Below are 20,461 nucleotides of genomic sequence, written 5' to 3'. Positions count from 1 at the left end.
AATGAAGCATCCTTTTTAGGCACTTTTTTCTCACTCTTTAAACTGAAAAAATCCCGAGCTATGTCTTGCTGCTCGTTAAACATGCTAAAAGATGACCCAAGCATTCTTTCAGGTACTTTTTTCTTGCTTGTTAAAAAATGAAAAATCCTGAGTTTTTGTTACTGAGCTCGTTAAAATGTCACGACAAAACATGAGTTTAGTCCGTCGCCTCGTACTCATAACAAAATGAGGTTGACATCTATTTGAAAAAGGTTTCTCTTTATCCGGGTTCAATAGATTAAAATACGGAAAAGTAACCAATCCGGGTATACTATTAACCTTTTGTCGTACTCGGTTAACAACTATGACAAAGGACCACCATGGAGTCTCTCTTTACGATCTTTTCAAACTCTGTAAAGATGAAAAGACCACTGAGTTGTCTAGTCTGGACTATTTAAATACACAGACAAGATATAGAGTCGTTCTTTTTACGATACTTTTCAAACTCTTAAAAGATGAAAAAATCGACGGGTTTGCCTGTCTGGATTCATTAAACTAATTAGATAGGGCAAAGAGTCATTCTTTTTTTGATCATTTTTAGACTCTCTAAACATGAAAAGATAGATGAATTTACCCATTTGGACTCATTAGAAAATCAGACGGGGAAAGTGGACAATACAACTGTATCTTGTATTCAAAAGTGTGGTTTGGCAGCAAACGTTCCCTTGAACATAGTAGTCCCTCAGATAAACTGTCATTTTGATAGCCTCTCAATATGAACCCTACCAACCTATGAGTTTTTAGCCTATATACCCTAATGTAATTGCATCTCCGTATCTTAAAACACTCTGTAGTGTTCATGAGGCTAGTGTTGTCTGGTTAAAACCATTGTCGTGCCTTCTATTGTTCAAGGGTCCCCATTTGTTTCCTCTATCAACCGATCCTACATATCATTTCATCATGCCCTCCATTGTTCAGACCCAAAAGCTTAAAATATTCTTCAAAAAAAAAATCATCCTTGTCCGGTTTCGTGTCAACTGATGTAGGACACGTCATTGCCTACCTTTCGATAGGTTTCTTCCTATCGACTTCAAAACTCTATCTAGGAAGATAACCCAGAAACACATTTAGTGCCTTGTTGCTTGCAGACATTAGTGGCAGGTTACCTTGTGCTTGATCACGGGTTTTCATTATTGGCTCCTGGTTAAGCGATTCTACGAGTGTTCGATGACAAAAATATTTCACACTCGCTAGTTTGCACTATGCATATTGGAGACCATCACCATTATTAGTGGCCTTCCTCGCATATGTTAACGGTCTCCATTATTGGCTAGTAATCACATGATTTCGTGCATGTTCGATGTCAACACATATTATCACATGTACCGATATATGCTATTTGGTGAAGCGGGAATCAAGACCATGGGTAGAGGCTTGCATCATTCAACCTTGTTTCCTCTCCCAAGCTGTCAGATTGTTCTTTGGAGACAGTTATTTTAGGATGATCTATTATGACACTTGATACGCCCTGTGCCATATTGGTGGCTAGCATTGTTATATCTCCGAGGAGAAAATTACTATGACATAGCTACTGAGCATGGGAATGCCCGACTCAAGACATGATTTTAGCAGTTTATATATATGTATCTGTGTTGTATCAGGTTTTTCTTGCCGCCTGAAACTTCTTTCTCTCTCTACAAAGATTTTGACAGCAAATTACAATGGTTTTTCATAAAGTATTTCGGCCATCGTCTCTGCCTCTGATCTCATACTTTAGGGGGCATCTGTTATAGGACAAATTGACCTCCTCATCAACTTAGAGGTGAAAGACAAGGTGACTGAAACAATGACCACAATTGCAGGCCCAGAATCCACACTAACGCTCTCTATACACTGACAACCTGCTTTATAAAGCTTGTTACCAAGCATAAAGGAGCGTTAGTCAGCCTGCTAACTCATGTTGTTAGACCAGGGGGAGCATTAGTGAACTTAAGTGATGTTCAAGAGGTTATGCCAACGAATCTGCTCATAAATATCTAGATATTAAATCCCTAAATTTGTGCAAGAAAAGCAAGGAAACTCCAAAAATCAAGATATTTGGAGAAATTCTATTCCGAGAATGAAGGCAAATGGGAAAAAGCTTGTAAACAGGGCAAGTTCATGGTTTTTGCCCTAATTAACTCTAGATGGAGCTTGGCAGCCCTAATTCGGTTGCTACATAAGCAACGAGAGGGCCATTGCAAAGGGGTCAGAGCATTTAGAAGGATAGCTTATAGAGCTGTTGTGAAACTGTCATATTCTTGAAGGAGCTAGCTGAAAGAAGGAGAGAGAGAGAGGAATAAGGGGCAAGGAAGGCTAATACAACGGATTGTTGTAATCACTCTTCCATTCTGAATATAGAACTGCAGTTGTGTTCCCTACTCCAAAGTGTCGGTGATATTGTGCATTTATTTGTTCATTCTGATGCTTGTCAAGTTGAGTAGTTAAGTTATACATTATACATGTTTGTTACGGATTCTTACATTAGTTTTAAGAAGTGCATGCTGTGATTGGTTTGCTTTGTCCTTTGTGTAGGAATGAACTTGGAGCCGGCTTAGAAGGAGTTCTTCTTGCTGCACGGAGATCCCCAAGAGAATCTAGAAGGAACCAAAGGTGATCCTCTTTCCATACCCTGTCAATTTATGTTTGATAGATGAACATGTGTGTAGCAAGTAGCTTTTGCAGATAATCTTATAGTGTATTGAAGGTCCTAGGAAGGCCTTTGAGGGTAGTTTTCATCCCGTGCATTTTACCCCATAGCAAACTTCCTCATATCGATCTTTGGAACATGGTGGGTCTTAAATCTAATGTTAGAGTCTATGAAATCAAGATTAACTTTCTTTTGTTCTCATCATGATTTTCCTTTACTACCCTTTTACCATTTGTAAGCATTTCTTGTAGCAACTTAGTCAAATCTATCTTCAAATCTTCCATGTCACCTTTTAGTTTTTCTTCTATACCATGCATCTTAGCATCCATGCCATTCATATTAGCTTCCATGCCATCCATCTTAGCTTCCACGCCATCCATCTTCACTTCCACGCCATTCATATTAGCTTCCACGCCATTCACCTTATCTTCCACGCCTTTCTTTAAACCATCAATCTTAGCTTCTGTTACCTTTTGTGAGAGTGAAATTTGTTGCACTTGGTATCGTAATTTTGATATATCATGTTTCATTTCTTCCTCTTATTCATGAGTCATGCTAGAGATTTTTGATTTCTTTCTAGGTGTTTCCATTTTCTTTCTTTGGGGCATCAATTAATGATAATTATGCTTCACTATGCCCTTAGAACTTAAAACTAAATTTTCAACCCAAACTCATGCAAAATTCTAAAAAGACTACACACTTTTTTTTTTTCGCTTTATAGAAACTCGATATTGAATCTATTGTATCTCTGTAATTGCGCATTTCCAAGGTCTGAAATTTCTTCCTGCGGTAGAACTATGAGTCCTATTTCCAATGCCACCAGTCTGATCAAAATTGGATTCTCCAAGAAAGGGTTATTCCCAATCTCTCAAGATGACCTAATTATATAATTTTTTAGTAGAGAAAACTTGTACAACGTTCCACATGTAGTTGTTTCAACCTTTGGATTTGAAAAAGATACACATAAAACCACAGTCCATCCTCTTTCTGTAACTTCTGACGAAATTTCAATCTGATGCTTAGAGAGAAAGTTATGATGATTTTCCCAAGGTCACTTGTTTGGAATGTAATTTTGGAGTTTGCGAAAACCCTACCTTCCTCAGATCATATCTCTGAAAATATAGCGAGACAAGATTTGAAATTCGGACCTAAGGTTCAAAACGATTTTAGCTCAAATTGGTTTTTTTTTGCTTCTAAAACTTCGTAGAGAAAAAGTTATAGCGAAAATGCCACAATGACCTGTTTAGAGAAGCAAAACCCTAGAATACAAAGCACTGATACCAAATGTTAAGAAACCAGCTCACAAAAAGATAGAAAAGATAAATCAACGACTTCAGAATTAGCCTCTTCGAGGGGCAACCTCCTTTACATTACACAAATGAACAATTCTTGGATGATACAAATGACAAAACCTCCTTTCTATATATAGGAGTCTAAGGGGTCACAATATAATCAAAGCCAACATAACAATAATAATATAAGGGTACAACAATAACAATAGTGGGCTTCTATGGGGCACAATAATAACAATATGGGGACAATAGGGGCACAACAATAACAATAAGGGATAAATTGACAATAGTATTGGGGGAATCACCAGTATTATAGGGACCTAACAGAATGATTATCATCATCTGTATCCAAGTCCAATTCCCACAAGTGAAATGTTGAGATCATCTTATGTATAATGTTATAACATATTTCATCCTTGTTGTTGAACAATTAATGAGCTCTAGTATTGCAACAAGAATGTTGTAACTCCCAAGGCTACCGATTTTAATTTCTCAATCTGGAATTCATATAAACTTAAGAGGTGAAAGTACTATATGCACAGTAAGTTAAGTTCTACTTAAGCTGCTCTGAGGCAATGAATCAAACCAAGGTGTACAAAAAGCATTTTGCAAACCGAACCTAGAATTTTGCAAGAAGGAAAATTGTTGCATAAAAGGAAATAAAAATCTACTTGCAAGGAATGAAAATGTTGCCTAAAATGAGATTCTAATCTACTTGTAAGAAATGTAACTATTGCAGAAAAGGAAATTCCAATCTAATTGCAAGAAATGTAAATGTTGCATAGAAGGAAATTCCGATATACTTGCAATAAATGAAATACTTGGAATGGAAATCTTAACCTATTGCATAAAATAAATGAAAGAGAAATAAACCTATTCTATATGCTTGAAGTACATAACATGAAATCAATACTAACCTACTGCATTATAGGGAGATCCTATTCTAATGACAAAATTCAATAAATGCTTCAGGAATTAGCCATGTAAACTATCCTTGTGCTATTAAATTCATGAAGTTGATCACTAACCCTAATTACATAAATAAATTGTAGTGATGAAAAGAAAATTCCTAAGTGGTCTATGATCTTCCTCTAGCTTGGTTCCAAGGCCTTGGAGACATTGTGAAGGACATTGAGGGGTTCTATGTGGTGCTACAGGATGCTACATGGTTGCTACAGGATGCTACTTGATTGCTCTATATTGCTACATGATTGAATCCAAGAGCATTCCAAGGGATTAAAGGGTGATTTGAAGGTGAAGAAGGATGATGGAAGGTGGGAGAGGGATATGTGATCCCTTTCCAAGCTTAGTACTTCTCATGAGCCCATCTTGCACAAAGAGGTAATGCAAACAATGGCCTCTAAAAAATTTGTCCTGAATTTTTTGTGTGCAGACCGCTTGAAGAAGTTGATGAGAATGGAAGGAGGGTGATGATGGTGGGGTTATAAAAGAAAATTATAGTAATCTTCCATGTAAACCAATAGTATGATATGCACACAAAATAATTTACTCAACTTGCAAAACATCTAAACAATGCTAACATTACTAATTACAGAAAATCAAACTAGAGAGGAAAGGACGAGATGAATTATTCAAGAATTAACTACTTCATCAAAAGAAAACCTAACTTTTTGTTCTTTCCAATACAATTCCTACAACCACACTTTCCAAGGGATGATTGAAAAATCTGCAAAGGCAACTTTGTATATAAATAAAGGTTGCAAGAAAAGAAATGCTACTAAACTATATACGTAAGAGAAAATGCATAATAAAAATGTACAAAGGAGAGAGACTAGAGTGCTTGGTGTGGGCCCTAACCCAAGGGAACTAAACCCTCTAGATCACACTTAGACTGAAAGAAACAAAGTTCTTTTCATTGAACTCAAAAGGTGCTCAATTACATGATATGCAAATGGGAATGACAAGTACAAGATCCTAGCTATAACAACCACTATACTCCTCCAAAAAGTCAAATATTATTGAGCTCTTGGGCTCCTTTATTTAAAAAAAATGAGTGAGGAGGAATCCTCCTTAGAAGGAGGGCTTCTTCCCTCCAAAATCCCTACAAAAGTGGATCTAGTCTCCTGAGATCCTCACAGGCACTTAGTGCAGTACCCAATAGTCATACGAGTTCGTTTGTGAGTTAATGCAGGGAACGAACCTCCTACATTTCCTCCAATTGGTCTCCAACATACTTCTTCACAATAAATACTCTTTTTCCTACACATAAATCATGTTATGCTAAGAGATATTGTTGGCATTATGATACAAGTGTTGTCCTTGATGACAACTCACTCACAGGCCAATTCAGTTTTGACAAAAGAAACTCAATGTAACAAGTCTATTCAAAGGTATGGTACAGAAGAACAAGAAGATGGAACTAAGTTCCACTGATCAGAATAAAGAAGTTTAAGGAAAAGGATGGTGTAAAGAAGTTTTAAGATGTCTACACAGGTCCACTTAGTCAAAACAACATATATACGCTGGTTCACAGAACAAAAAGAGTGTATACGTATACAAGCACTTTCACAAGAAGAAAAGCGCGTATATGTTAGAAAATCAAGAAAATTTAAGAGTAAACAATACCATGGTCTTAGCCCACAATATTGAGCAGAGTAATGACTATTTGATCCCATCTAAGAATACCATGGGTCCTAAGTGGTTTTGGTCCGAGGTATTGAGAAATGCCTAAAGCTATATGAGGAGAAGATCATAAGGCTAGAGTGTGCAAGTGAAAGGGTTTCTAAGGAATAATTCTATCAAGAGTATATTTTATGTTCTAGGGGCTATGTTTGTGATTTGATCTGAAATATTTTGTGCACCTTGAATTCAATGTTGGATCAGGATCATGAGACCTTAAATGACTTATCATTGAACGATCTGATATTGGTTGGGCTAGATTTGATTATGTACATTTGTTTTATTCTTTAAATATCACGATCTAGGTTTATCTGAAGTCCAAAATAACAGAGAAGTTATGAGTTAATATTTGCATATCTATACGCTCGTTCATCTCGGTAAAAGTGTGTGTACACGAAGGTTCTACTCTTCTAAGTAGCGTATACAAAAGAGAAGCATATTCTTCAGATCTGATTGATCTATTTGATCAGTTATGTTGTTTAACTATTGTTTTTCAATGAAGTCTTCTTATATTTGAATGTAAAACTGAATGCATAAGGAGTTTGGTATCTGATTGATTGATTGTCTAAGTGATAAGGGTAATCTCTGCTACTGCCTGTGTAAAGCTCTATAGATTGATAGTAGATGTTCAGTATATTGCTGGTTGGTATAGACTTGATTCAAAAGTTTTATGTTTCAGTAGTTTTGAAGGTATATGCAGGTTTGATTAAAGGAAGTAGTGTATACACGTAGGTTGGGTTCAGTAAAGTAGCGTATACATTCTGATGCATGATTTTTGAGGTTGCAGCTAGTTCTAAATGATGATGTAGGTTTCAGGGTTCAACACAGTGTTCTGGTGACAGTGATTTAACAGTTCAGATTAACTAATTATTGGTTCATGCACTTTGAAAGTTCTGATGGGTCCAGTATGAAAATTTGATGAAACGAGGCCTTCATGTGTATTGTTGTGTGCCAGGAGCATCCATTCTGAAAATTTATGAAACGTGGTCCCTGGAAGAAGAGAGAAGGCCGTAGTCTTCTGTAGGTCGGCGCTTATGTACTAGTAAACACATTGGCTAGTACAAGAGCTAAGGGGTTGTAGCTCCCTTCGAGTAGAAACTAAAAAATGAGAGAAGGTTGTAGCCTTCTGTAGGTGGGTGCTTGCGTACTGGTATGAGTTTGCACCAGTACAATATTGTAAGTAGATTTTCTTATTATTAAAAGAAGACAGAGATGACAACAGTAGATGGTTTTTCTCCCGCATTGGGTTTCCACCTTAAATCTTGGTGTTCATGTGTGTTTCTTATGTGTGACTGTTTTGTTGGAAATATTACTGGGGGGGGGGGGTGAGTCAATATTATTAAGTCACTTATTTTCTTTTTCAAACCCAGATCATATACGCTACTTCAATTAGATAAAACCATGTATATATGCAACTACAAAGAAGGAAAACCGCGTATGCAATGCAGACTTATAATTTGATTTATCTTACTGATGTTGATCATTAATCTGTGTATTAGGATCAAATAAACAGTAACCAGAAACAGTAAAATAGATCTGAAGACAATCACACACACAAGAACACAAGATATAAGGTGGAAACCCAATGTGGGTGAAAACCACCTGCTACAATTTGTCTCTATCTTCTTTTAATTAGAAACTTCTTTTTACAATGTACTGGTGCAATCCTTTACCAGTATGCAAGCTGCAACCTGCAAAGAGCTACAACCCTCTCTCATTCTCCAGCTTCTCCTGGAAGGGAGCTACAACCCCCTTAGCTCTTGCACTACTCAAGATACTAGTACGTAGGTGTTGGCCTACAGAAGGCTACAACCTTCTCGTTCTTCCAGGGACCACGTTTCATAAATTTTCAGACTGGATCCATGAACATCAATCAATCATCAAGAATTTATGCATCAAACAATCTCCTTTTCACCAATTAGAACTGAATCAAGTAGATACTTCTCTGACAACTGTACCCAAAACACAGTAACAGTAACCACACACCAAATTATGAACCTTGAACACTACAGCAATAAATAGAAGCAGCTAGATCACAACTCAAAAGATATATGCTACTTCAATAGCCTGAAACCTGCGTGCATATGCTTCTGTGTTTGGAGAAACCTGCGTATACGTTGTTTTTATTCACTGAACTAGCGTGTATACGCGCCTTCGCTTCACTGAACCTGCGTACAGATCTACAAAAGATAATTCACTCTTTCAAATATTCAGAGACTAATTAGCCCAGATTATTAGATTTATAGATCAAGCATGCGCCACATATAACAAATCAAAATCATGAAAAGATATTATCATTCAAGCCTAAAGATTATGACCCATCAATAGAACTTATCCTTCTCTTTGCACTAAGGTTCCTTCTTCATTCAGATCCAGATCTGCACCATAACCCCAATCACCAATATTTCAGATCTAGTGCTTATTAGATATTCAATTCATTCAGATGATCCTTTGCCAAATGATCTCCTTCCTCTTTTATAGTCTTAGGCCTTTCACAATACCACGGTCCAAAACCATAATAAAACAATACCATGGACCCAATACTTGGGATCAACACTTCTGACGAGATACCATGGTCCAAAACCATAGGTTCAAATACCAAGGACTAACTACCACGGACCAAAAGTAAGTTCTCCAACATATACGCGCTTTTCCTTGCGTGAAAGTGCATGTATACGCATACACGCCTTTGTAACGTCTAACCCGTGTGTATACGCGCCTTCGTCTAGGTGAACCTGCATATATATCTTTTTCCTTCATTCTGAGAGCCTGTACTGAGATCTGTCACCAAAGTGAGTTGCCATCAAGGACAACACCTATGCCATAGCTCTAAATCAGTGCCACAATGCCAACAATCTCCCCCTTTGGACTTGATGGCAACCCCAAGATCCTCAAAGTCATTCTCCCCTTTTGTCATCAAGGGCAAAGGGTTGTGCTCCCCCTGAGTACATGCTGAAATATCTGCCCTGCTGTGCTGACCATGCTCCCCCTGACTGTAGGCAAGATCTGCAAAAAGATGTTCTTCAAGAAGAACCATGACTTAGACATCATGAAAGACCTTCCTATCACCAAAAGACTTAATAAATACATCCATCACCCAACCAAGTGGGGATCATCCACCCAACCAAGTGGGGAAACATCAGAAATTTACATATGTCAATCAAGTACATTACATCTTCATCCCAGGCATAGTGGGGAAACCAAAATAGGCCGTTACATGACCTTGACACCATAAATGACATAGAGACGAAATATATAGAGAAAGACTTATGAAAGTCACCAATAACTAATATCAGCAGCATCTGACAATCACCATTCAGATCAACAACCATATTTTCCTTCTATTCTCCCTCTGCATTTGTTCTACCTGAAACCAACAACAGTTGTGAACTTGAACCAAAAGCTTCTAAGATGATGCCAACAATGCATCATTAGAAGTTTATCTGCTCCCCCTCAACCTGTGTCGGATGGTCTCTGTCAGACCCATATTAGAATATCTTCAACCAGAGCATGTCCCAACTGATATCCATCAAGCCTCCATATACGCGACTGTCTCTACACAAACTAGCGTATGTACACGGATCCTCCTCAGGCAACTCGCGTACACCCATTTTTCTCTAAAACAGACAAGTTTTAACAGCAAGATGATGCATCAACTACTCCCATCTTCTGTCTGAGGTATTCAAAAGTTTCCCTGGGCAGTGGTTTGGTGAGTATATCAGCAAGTTGTTCCTTAGAGGGAACATACTCCAATTTGACGTTTTGTTCCAACACTTGTTCCCGAAGAAAATGATACTTGATCGGTATGTGCTTAGTCTTTGAATGCATGACAGGATTCTTTGAGATACTGATAGCACTTGTATTATCACATAAGATGGAGATAGGTGGAGTACAAGTGATTTGAAAATCCTGCAAAGTTTGCATCATCCAAAGGAGTTGTGTGCAACAATATGCAGTAGCCACATATTCTGCTTTAGCTGTAGATAGAGCAATCGAACTCTGTTTCTTGCTAAACCAAGATACTAATCTGGAACCCATAAAGAATGCACCACCACTTGTTCTCTTTCTGTCATCCACGCTTCCAGCCCAATCTGCATCTGTATAAGCATGAAGAGTGAGATCTGTATCTCTAGGATACCATAAGCCATAGTTTTGAGTTCCTTGAAGATACTTGAAAATTCTCTTCACTGCCTGAAGATGAGTTTCCTTTGGATTTTCCTGAAATCTTCCAACTATTCCCACTGCATGCATGATGTCTGGTCAGGTACCTGTCAAATAAAGTAGACTTCCAATCATATATCTATAGGTTGGTTGATACACTGCTGTTGATTCATCATTTGTACTGAGGCTGCATCCTGTAACCATAGGGGTACATACTGGTTTTGCATCTTCCATGCCATATTTCTTCAAGATCTGCTTGAGATACTTGGTTTGAGACAAAAAGATACCGCCTTCATTTTGTTGAATTTGCAATCCAAGAAAATATGTCAGTTCTCCAAGAAAAGGCATTTCGAATTCTTTCTGCATCACCAAGGCAAAGCTTTGACTCATAGCTTCTTCATTACTGCCAAAGATATTATCATCTACATACACAACAAGTATTAGCAATTTGTCATTTTCAATTTTTATATAAAGATTGCTATCTGCTGATCCTTTTGAAAAACCTTATTGATGAAGATATTTGTCCAAATGGTAGTACCAAGCCCTTGGAGCTTGTTTAAGACCATAGAGAGCCTTTTTTAGTCTGCATACAAGATTTGGATCATTCCCAAGAATGAAACCATCTGGTTGCTCAATGTACACTTCTTCTTCTAAGTCTCCATTTAGAAAGGTTGATTTCACGTCCATTTGAAATACTTTGAACTTCTGAAAGCTAGAGAGAGCAAGGAACATTCTGATGGCCTCAAGTCTAGCAACTAGAGCAAAAGTTTCTTCGAAGTCTATTCCTTCTTGTTGAGCATACCCTTTATAGACAAGTCTGGCCTTGTTTCTTTTCACTTCCCCATTTTCATTCAACTTGTTTTTGAAGATCCATTTTGTCCCTATGACATTCTTATCTTTTGGTCTAGGAACCAACTCCCAAGTGTTATTCTTTTCGATCTGCTCAAGTTCTTCATCGATTGCCTTGACCCAACATTCATCCTTGCATGCCTCTTTTACATTTTGTGGTTCAGTGGAGGAGAGCAAGGCCAAATAGCTTGAGGCTTCTGCAATTGTTCTTCTTGTTTGTATACCTGCCTCTTTTTGCCCCAAAATTTGAGATTCTGGATGATTCTTCTGAACGTACCTGGATGGAGTCTTCTCTTCTATTCTTATCTGTTCTTCTGGTACCTCTTGAGCTTCTTCTTCATCACAGTTCTGATTTGATGTTGACGGATAGTCCTCATTATCTTCGAAATCTTTGGAATTCACTTGCCTAGGAATGTTTCCTTCTTCATCAACCACTACATCAATGCTGTCTACAGTTTTTCCAAGTCTTTTTTTGTAACACTTATATGCTTTGTTGTGAGGAGAATAACCAAGGAGAATTCCTTCATCTTCTCTAGGTTCAAACTTGCCAAGATTTTCATCATTATTTTTAATATAGCATTTGCTTCCAAAAATTTTGAAATATTTTACCGAAGGAGTCCCACCATACCAGAGCTCATGAGGAGTTTGAGTGTTGTTCACCCAGACATTTGTCTTGTTGAGAATAACAACTGCATCAAATGTGGCTTCACCCCAGAAAGTTGCGAGAGTTCCAGACTCATCAAGCATTGCACGAGCCATTTGTTGAACCATTCTGTTCATCCTTTCCACTACTCCATTTTGCTGAGGAGTCCTAGCTGTAGAGAATTCCCTTCTTATTCCATGTTCTTCACAAAAATTGAAAAATTCATTCGAGGTAAATTCTCCTCCTCGATCCAACCTGAGGCATTTGATTCTGAGATCTGATTCATTCTCCACCAAGGCTTTGAATGATTTGAATTTTTCAAAGGCTTTGTCTTTGTGCTTCATAAGTCCTATCCAACACATCCTGGAATAGTCATCAATGAATAATATAAAGTATTCTTCTCCTCGAGGTGACCTTTTCCTAGTTGGTCCACATACATCAGTATGGACAAGTTCAAGCGGCCTGCTGACTGATCCTTCCTTCTCAGGGAAGTTAGTTCTGGTTTGCTTACCAAACTGACATGATTTGCATATTATATTGTCTGGGATTATGATGTCTGGAAGACCACGAACTGCCTGGTATTTGCATGCTTTCCTTATTTGTGAGAAACGAAGATGCCCCAATCTTCTGTGCCATAGCAAGTGTTCATCATTCTTGCTCAGATAGCATTGATGTTGTCCTTATTTGAATATGTATAAATTATTTGGAGTCCTTATGCCTTTGATTACTATTTTTCCTGTATCAAGATCATGAACACTACATCCATTTGATCGAAATATTACCTCAGTTCCTTGATCACACATCTGGCTAACACTTAATAGATTATTCTTTAAGCCATCAATGTACATGACATTTCTAGCTTTGACCCTTTCTTTCAACTGAACAGAACCTTTACCTTTTATGAGAGTAGGGGTGTCATTTCCAAAAGAAACCTTCTTCTCCTTCTCTAAGGCACTATATGACTGAAGTTTTTCTTTATCAACTGTCATATGTTTCGAACATCCACTGTCGATGTACCATTGATTTTCTTGCCCTTCCACATATAAGGCTATACCACATCTTTCTGGTTGGGGTTCTTTTATTCTCCATGATTTGGCACTTGAAGTTTGCTCCTTCTGAGTTGTCTGCCGAAACCTGCTCCTGCATTAAGAATCTTCATGACCGAAGTTGTTACAAATAGAACATTCTATTTCATTTTCAAGAGCAAAGAAGTTGTTGTAGGTCCTTTTCATGATCCCAGTCATACTCCTCTATTTATGAGCTTCTCTAGTCATGATTGTCTTATAGGAAACACATTGAGCTGCTTTGTGACCAAAGTTATGACAAGAAAAACATTGGCCATTGAAGAAACTCCTATGATTATCAAATCTACCAGCCAAATGATTGTAGTTCCTATTGACATCCATTCTTGAGGCAAACTGAGAAGATTTTACCTGTGGCTGGTTGTAGCTTTTGTTTGTCCTTAAAGTAGATTGCCCTCGATTTACCTGGTAGTCTTTGTTCATTCTTGAGGTAAATTGTCCCTGATTTACCTGGTGATTTCCATTGGGTCTTTGTTCACTTCTCCTTGCAGCGTCAAGATAACTCTTGGAGGTAGATGGTTTCTGCGCTTGAGTTGTTTCTTCATTATATCCCAGACCTATCTTGATTAGTGGAGAGCGCTGCACTTTGATAATCTCATTTAATGTGTTAGATCCTTTAACAAATCTAAGATTAAGAGCTTTTGTTTTCTCAATCTCTTTTCTTAGTCCCACAATTTCACATTCTAACTTTTCATGATGTTTTTTCTTTTCAGCAAGTTGGAATTGTAGAGTATCTATGATCACATTCTTCTCTTCTAAACAAATTTTGAGTCTAGAAATCTCTTCATAAAGACTTTGTTCATCTATAGCATCCACGAAATCATCATCTTCAAAAGCCATTAAAAGTTTATATTTGTTACCTTGTTCATCTTCGTCACTATTTGAAAGTCCATCACTATATTCATGAGTGTAATAGCTTTTCTTATTTACATTCTATTTCTTGTTCCATCTAACAGGTTCCTTCCCCTTGTCAATCTTATCCTTATGAGGACATTTGGTAGCATAGTGACCGACTCTTCCACAAGCAAAGCATTTGAAAGGTAACTTACCTCGGAATCTTCCAGCACCTCGTTGAAGGTTCTTGACAAAATTTGATTCTTCTTCTTCTTCTGACACGTGTCCTGACTCATAGTAATCTCCTTTTCCTGAAGCCTTGAAGGCAGCTTATCTCCTGTCTGATGGTCCTCCTTTCCTCATTTCATAAGCAATCAGAATTCCGTGCAGCTGTGACATCATAAGGTTTCGTAGATTCTCTTTTATTCTATTACAGAAACTTTAGATTCAAACCTATGGGACAAAGATCTTAGAACCTTTTCAACCACAACAGCCTATTTTATTTCTTCACCCAAGTTTTTCATACAATTAACAATCTCATCTACACGAAGGAAATAGTTAGCCACACTTTCATCATTGTGCATTCTGAGATTTTCATACTGAATTCTGAGGGTTTGAAGTTTTGCTCGTTTTACCTGATCGTCTCCTTCATAGCTCAGAACAATCTTGTCCCATATTTCTTTTGCGGATTTATACTGCATAACCTTGACAAATTCTGATTGAGATAGACATCCTAATAGAGTATTGACTGCCTTTGCATTTATTTCATATTGCTTCTTACCAGCCGGATCTATAGGAGTTTCTAAAGGAAAAGTGCACCCTGTATCTATGATATCCCAGACTTCAGTACCAAGAGATTGAAGATAGGCTGTAACGCTTACCTTCCAATAGACGAAGTTGGTCCCATCAAAAATTGGTGGCCTGATTGATGCTTCTCTCTCGTAGTTGCTAATGATGATGGATCTTCCTTCAAGCGATCAAGATTCTTCAGAAGGACCTACTCTGATACCAATTGTTGGAAATAATACTGAGAGGGGGAGTGAATTAGTATCATTAAGTCACTTATTTTCTTTTTCAAACCCATATCATATAAGCTACTTCAATTAGATAAAACCGCATATATATGCAACTACAGAGAAGGAAAACCGCGTATGCAATGCAGACTTATAATTTAATTTATCTTACTGATGTTGATCATTAATCTGTGTATTAGGATCAAATAAACAGTAACCAGAAACAGTAAAACAGATCTGAAGAAAATCACACACACAAGAACACAAGATATAAGGTGGAAACCCAATGTGGGTGAAAACCACCTGCTGTAATTCGTCTCTATCTTCTTTTAATTAGAAACTTCTTTTTACAATGTATTGGTGCAGTCCTTTACCAGTACGCAGGCTGCAACCTGCAAAGAGCTACAACCCTCTCTCATTCTCTAGCTTCTCCTGGAAGCGAGCTACAACCCCCTTAGCTCTTGCACTACCCAAGATACTAGTACGTAGGTGCTGGCCTACAGAAGGCTACAACCTTCTCTTTCTTCCAGGGACCACATTTCATAAATTTTCAAACTAGATCCATGAACATCAATCAATCATCAAGAATTTCTGCATCAAACAATCTCCTTTTCACCAATTAGAACTGAATCAAGTAGATACTTCTCTGACAGCTGTAACCAAAACACAGTAACAGTAACCACACACCAAATTCTGAACCCTGAACACTGCAGCAATAAACAGAAGCAGCTAGATCACAACTCAAAAGATATACGCTACTTCAATAGCCTGAAACCTGCGTGCATACGCTTCTGTGTTTGGAGAAACCTGCGTATACGTTGTTTTTATTCACTGAACCAGCGTGTATACGCGCCTTCGCTTCACTGAACCTGCGTACAAATCTATAAAAGATAATTCACTCTTTCAAATATTCAGACACTAATTAGCCCAGATTATCAGATTTATAGATCAAGCATGCGCCACATATAACAGATCAAAATCATGCAAAGATATTATCATTCAAGCCTAAAGATTATGACCCATCAATAGAACTTATCCTTCTCTTTGCGCTAAGGTTCCTCCTTCATTCAGATCCAGATCTGCACCATAACCCCAATCACCAATATTTCAGATCTAGCGCTTATTAAATATTCAATTCATTTAGATGATCCTTTGCCAAATGATCTCCTTCCTCTTTTATAGTCTTAGGCCTTTCACAATACCATGGTCCAAAACCATAATAAAACAATACCATGGACCCAATACTTGGGATCAACACTTCTGACGAGATACCATGGTCCAAAACCATAGGTTCAAATACCAAGGACTAACTACCACAGACCAAAAATAAGTTCTCCAACACATACACGCTTTTCCTTGCGTGAAAGTGCGTGTATACGCATACGCGCCTTTGTAACGTCTAACCTGCATGTATACACGCCTTCGTCTAGGTGAACCTGCGTATATATCTTTTTCCTTCATTCTGAGAGCCTGTACTGAGATATATCACCAAAGTGAGTTGCCATCAAGGACAAAACTTGTGCCATAGCTCTAAATCGGTGCCACAATGCCAACATGTTTATTATGGTTTTATTGCACTGCATAACAAGTTATTGATGCACTGATTAAAGATCAACCCATGATAAACTAATTAAATCATAAGTTATATAGGTATACGCTAGTTTCTCTAATAACAGTAGTGTGTACAAGCTAGTTCACTTCATAGAAGTAGCGTATATAAATCTGTTTGAGAAATGAAAAATTACTGAACTGATAATACTGATTCACCCCCCTCTCAGTATTATTTCTAACAATTGGTACCAGATCAGGTCGTTCAGGAGAAGCTTGATCGCTTAGAGGAAGATCTTTCAATATGAATAATCATGAAGGCATGGGATCTATCAGACCACCAATCTTAAATGGGAGAAACTTGGTATCTTGGAAAATAAGAACCAGAACCTATCTTCAATTGCTTGGAGCCAATGTTTGGGAAATTGTGGAAGGACGATATCAATTTCCAGCAGCAATACCTACAGACTCTGCAGGTAAGAGGTTATACGAAAACAATTCCAAAGTTGTCAATATGTTATCAGGAAGTTTGTCAGAATCAGAATTTTTCAAACTCATGCAGCTCAAGACAACCAAAGAGATATGGGACAAAATCATTCAGAGCTACGAAGGAGACTCTCAGGTAAAACGTGCTAAGCTTCAAACTCTCAGAATTCAGTATGAAACTCTTAAGATGCATAGTGATGAGAGTGTTGCTAGTTAATTTTTACGTATAGATGAGATTGTTAACTATATGAAGAATCTAGGTGAAGAGATAAAGGAAGCTACTTTAGTTGAGAAAATTTTGAGATCTTTGTCTTCTAAATTTGAGTCAAAAGTGTCTGCCATAGAAGAAAAATAGGATCTTCAAACTATTACTGTGACTCAACTCCATGGAATCCTAACTGCCTTTGAAATGAGGAAAGGAGGTCGATCAGATGTGAGAGAAGTTTCTTTTAAAGCTTTAGAAAAGGGAAAATAAAAGGAAGAGCACAATGAACCAGGATACATTTCAGAAGAAGAAGATGAGGTAAATTTTGTCAAGAAGCTTCAACGGGGTTTCAGAAGAATTAGAGGTAAGTTACCATTCAAATGCTTTGCTTGTGGTAGAGTTGGACACTATATTGCCAAATGCCCTCATAAAGATAAATATGAGAAAGGAAAGGAATATGCAAAAGGCAATAGAAAACAGGTTATCAATAGAAGGAGTTACTATACACATGAAGATAGTGATGGTTTATCTAATAGTGATGAAAATGAAACTCAACAAGATTATAGACTACTCATGGTTTATGATAGTGATGATTTTTTGGATGCCCTAGAAGAGGAAGAATTTCTTGAATAAATCACAAAACTCAAAATCTTCTTAGAAGAAAAGAATATGATCATAGATATATTAACACACCAAATCACTGAAAGAGAAAAACACAATAAAAATCTAGAATGTGAGATTGTGGGTCTAAGAAAAGAACTTGAGAAGAAAAATCACTTAATCTTAGATTTTCTAAAGGATCTGAAACTTTAAATGAAATCATCAAAGTTCTAAATTCTCCTCTCATAAAGACAGGTCTTGGATATACTAAAGAATCATCTCAATCACAGAAGTTGTCAGCTTCCACCAAAAGATATCTTAATGTAGCAAAGACCAGTGAACAGTATGTCAATCGTCAGCAAAGGCCTAAAATTACTCATTAGGTAAATCATACTCAATTTACTCCAAGCATGAATATTAGTATAAGTTTCAAGCAATAGGTAAACAATGCCAAAATATTCTATGATCGCAGAAATTTCTTTAATGGGAAATGTTTTTCATGTCATAACTTTGGGCATAAGGCTGCTCAATGTGTTGCTTACAAAACCATCATGACTAGAGAAGCACGAAATCAAAGGAGTGTAACAAGAATCAAGAAAAGTTCCTATAATAACGTTTCTCCTCTTGAAAATGGAATAAAATGTTCAATTTGTAACAACTTTGGTCATGAAGAATCTGAATGCAAGAGAAAATTTCGACCAACACTTCAAAATGAGAAAACATCATTAAATCCCAAGATATGGAGAAAGAAGGAATCTCAATCAGAAAGGTGTGGCATAGCTCTGTATGCAAAAGGACAATAAAATTAGTGGTACAACGACAATGGATGTTGCAAACACATGACAGGTGATCAAGAAAAAACTTCATTCATATAATCTTTAGAAAAGGAAAAGAATGTCTCATTTGGAAATGACACTCCAGCTGTCATTAAAGGTAAATATTTTGTTTTCTTGAAAGAAAATGTTAAAGCTAGAAATGTCATGTATGTATATGGTTTAAATCATAACCTAGTTAGTGTCAGTCAAATGTGTGATCAAGGAAATGAAGTTGTGTTTCGATCAAACGAATGTGTGGTTCATGAGCTTGATATAGGAAAAATCATGATCAAAGGTACAAGAACTCCAAATAATTTATACATCCTCAAAGGAGGATAACGACAATTCTATCTAAGCAAAACAAATGAAAACTAGCTATGGCATAGAGAATTAGGACATCTAATCTTTTCTCAAATAAGAAAAGCATGCAAGCTCAAGGCAGCTTGTGATCTTCCAGATATCATCATCCCAAAAAACACCATATGCAAACCATGTCAAGTCAGTAAGCAAACCAGAGTTCACTTTAGTGAAAAGAAGGATCAACAAGTAAGCCTCTTGAACTCATCCATACTAATTTATGTGGTCCAACAAGGAAAAAGTCACCTCGTGGAGAAGAATACTTTATTTTATTTATTGATTATTTTTCCAGGATGTGTTGGATAAGTCTACTAAAGCATAAAGATGAAGCATTTGAAAAATTTTAAGCCTTCAAAGCTTTATCAAATATCTCAGATCTGATCAAGGGGGAGAATTCATATCAGATGAATTATTTGACTTTTATGAACAACATGGAATAAAAAGGCAATTCTCCATTGCAAGAACTCCTTAGAAAAATGGCGTGGTGGAAAGAATGAACAGACAAATGGCTGAATCTATGCTTGATGAATCTGGAAGTCTTGCAACCTTCTGGGGTGAAGCTTCATTTGCTATTGTAACTATTCTTAACAAAGTAAAATTTTGGGTAAATAGAAATAAAACTACATATGAACTTTGGTATGGTAAGGCTCCTACTATAAAACACTTTAGAGTTTTTGGAAGCAAATATTTCATCAAAAGGACTGATGAAAAACTTGGTAAGTTTGAACCTAGAGCAGATGAAGGAATTCTTCTTAGTTATTCATCCAGAAGTAAAGGATACAAATGTTATATTAAAAGCTTTCAGAAAATTGTTGAAAGCATTGATGTTGTAATTGATGAAGCATGCAGAAATCTGGAACAAATGAAATCAACAAAGGAATATGACAATGAGGAAGATGGGAGGTTCTTTCCCGCATCAAATCAAAATGATATAGAAGAATAAACTAGTGAAGCACCAGATGAAGATACAATAGATAGGGAAAAGACTCCATCTAGGTATGTTCAAAAGAATCATCCAGAATCTCAAATTCTAGGAGAAGAAGGGTGCAGAGTATAGACAAGAAGAACTCTTACAAGGACCTCAAGGTATCTAGCATTACTATCCTCCACATAACTTCAAAATGTAAATGAAACCTGCAAAGATGAATGTTGGGTCAAGGTTATGGATGAAGAAATGGACCAAATTGAAAAGAATGATACTTGGGAATTAGTTCCTAGACCTCATGATAAAAATGTTATAGGAACAAAATGGATATTTAAGAATAAGC

Source organism: Pinus tabuliformis, chromosome 1_2 (genome assembly GCF_031772625.1).
Source record: "Pinus tabuliformis cultivar Carrire ecotype Pingquan chromosome 1_2, CPIR1, whole genome shotgun sequence".
Lineage (NCBI taxonomy): Eukaryota > Viridiplantae > Streptophyta > Pinopsida > Pinales > Pinaceae > Pinus > Pinus tabuliformis.
This window is presented reverse-complemented; position numbering follows the sequence as displayed.